The sequence below is a fragment of the Nanorana parkeri genome, unplaced genomic scaffold, assembly GCF_000935625.1.
Source record: "Nanorana parkeri isolate BGI_ZX_2015 unplaced genomic scaffold, ASM93562v1 scaffold666, whole genome shotgun sequence".
Classification (NCBI taxonomy): Eukaryota; Metazoa; Chordata; class Amphibia; order Anura; family Dicroglossidae; genus Nanorana; species Nanorana parkeri.
This window is the reverse complement of record NW_017306934.1, coordinates 932066-934821: the sequence shown is the minus strand read 5'-3', so window position 1 is coordinate 934821 and position 2756 is coordinate 932066.

Sequence of the window (2756 nt, the reverse complement as noted above, 5' to 3'; positions counted from 1 at the left end):
ACTCAGCCTTGTGTATACTCCATGTTGCTCCAGTTTTAGTTTGCACAGAGACACTCCCAGGTACACAGCCACATGTTTCTCTATATTTGGTGCTGGGTATTTTCATGTCCTCGCAGCTAAATGAGGTAGAAAAGGGAAAATGAGTATGTGCTTCTGGGGGGTCCAGGCACTAAAGAAGAACTCAGGGATTTAAAAAAACAAAAACGTATCCTTGCAGTGGGGCAACCCCTGCAATGCAAAGGCTAAGTGCTTGTTTTGTCTAGGGGGACTTAAATAAAGCAAATATACTCACCTGATCCTTGGTCCCATTGAGCTGCTAGACCGGTCCCTGCAGCCTCTTCTCCCCTGGGCTCTGGCGGTCTAAGGATCCGTGACATCATCCCATCTTATGCAGATCGATTGACTTGCATTAGACACGGGGACACCAGGGGACATTCCAAAGCCGGAGCACACGGAGAAAGAGGTGAGTGCTAATAGATTCAGGGGTGAGGACCAGGTGAGTATATCTTCTTTAATTGACCCCCCTAGAGAAAACAAGCAGGTAACCCTTGCAGTTGCAGGTAGCCCCAAAGCAAGGGTAAGTTTTTTTAAATTCCCAGAGTTCTTCTATAAAGCAAGCCTTTTGCTTTGCTCAGCCTGGGCAGACCACAGGTTTCCTTTAATTGTGGCTTAATGTGCATCAAGTAAGTTCCCCAGACATCCTGGAATCCAGCAAGCACACAGGATCACCGCTGCGGCACACAATGTCATTTGTTAAATGGTGATGATTATTCCCCATCAAACAAATGCTATTGAGCCAGGACGTTTCAAAGCCAGTTATATAGAAATCATTGTCCCCAGTCAGTCACCCAGAGAGTTTTAGATCTGCTAATAGCACCGAGATGGGCAGTCCTGTCACTTGTTGAGTTTAGCTCCATATCCTGTATACCTCTCTGAGTTTAATCTGATTGCCTAACATCATTTTGGCTGGGAACGTTATTATGTAATATGTCATTGATTTCGAACCCAGGCAGGAAACCATTGATCCGAAAAGATCTATGTAATGATTGAGCCACTTATGTATTGCAACAAACCTGCATAGTACTCTGCACAGCACAGAGGACACTCATTCATTGCTTTTCTTTAAATTAGAACTCAGATAGAGACACTGCTGAAATACACACACAATATGTGGATTGCTTTAACTGCCAAGGGATATACAATTCTGCTCAGCTACCCATGTGATTCGCACACCACTGCCACGTTGGACACACCTAGGGAGGTGACCTCAGCTACTACATTAAGGAATACAACCTGGTCACCTTCCTGCCCCCAGCCATGGACTGGACATTGAAAATAGCACATTGATAATGTCATCCCTCTGCATGTTAGAGTGACAGCACCTTGCAATGTCATAGAACTCTGATTGCCTACCATGCTGGCCCTTCGTCTCTCAGTCTGACTCCTGCTGTGCAGGAGATTACAGGAAGCGGATATAAAGACAGATCCTAGGAACATATATTATTCATAAATAAATGTAGTTCTTACAAGCTATGCAATCATACCGAAAGTGCCAAGTGATGATAACGTTTCATTTCCTATCACCCCCACCCATTTAGAAATACACAGTCCCTGAATGTGTGTTGCTATGCTAATCAATGTGTAAAGAAAATCCATATACACATTATACTATCTTACATAAAAGAAGGATGACAATAAAACAAGATAATAGAGCTTACCGTTCAGAGGAGTTATACTGATTTCAAAGAGCAGGACAAGGAGTACAGCCAAGGCCGAGACCTGCGCTGGCCGCATCCTGACCACCAGGCTGGAGATGTGCTCAGAATCAGATGATCAATGTTTCTCTGTAAAACATACAAGTAAATAAAACATCAGAAACAAGCACGCATGTTACTAATACCAGAGAAAGACGGTGTTATTACTATTATACAGGATTTATATAGCGCCAACAGTTTGCACAGCGCTTTACAATATAAGGGAGACATTACAATCACAATACAATTCAAGACAAGATGGTAAGGAGGGTCCTGCCCCTGAGGGCTTACAATCTAAAAGGGAGGGGCAAATGATACATGAGGTGGTAGCTGTGTGGGAATGAATTGTTTGAGAACGTGATGGTTGAATGGTTAGGTTGAGGTGGGATAGGTTTCCCTGAAGAGATGAGTCTTAAGGGATCGCCTAAAAAGGCAGTTAAGATAGATGGACAGGTTGGGATAAAGAGTTCCAGAGGATGGGAGAGACTCTAGAGAAGTCCCGGAGGCAAGCATGGGAGGAGTTGACGAGGGATCTGGAAAGCAGGAGGTCTTTGGAAGAGCGCAGGGGACGGATAGGGTGATACTTTGAGACAAGGTTTGAGGTATAGACGGGGGCAAAGTTGTGGATGGCTTTGTAAGTGGATACTCTAAGTACAAACGATATTTAAACCTACCCTTTAAAACACTCCTGTATGGGTTTGTAAAAAACAACCCTTTCAGCAAATACATACAAAGTGAGGCATTATTAATACATGTCGCCACAATGTCGCTTTGTGCCCAGGGGATGGAACAGAAAAGGACCTTCTCCAGACTGTTGGTACATGGTCGGTAGTGTACAAATACATATTGCCATATGGTAGGTGTTATGGATCTGTGTCCACAAATTTTAGGCCATATGGTGTACTTTATCCTCTTCAGCTATTTCAGGGCCTCTCAGTTTAAGTCTTATGTTTAAAACACACCAAATTCCATTTTTTCCAATAATCAGCCCTGTGGATTGCT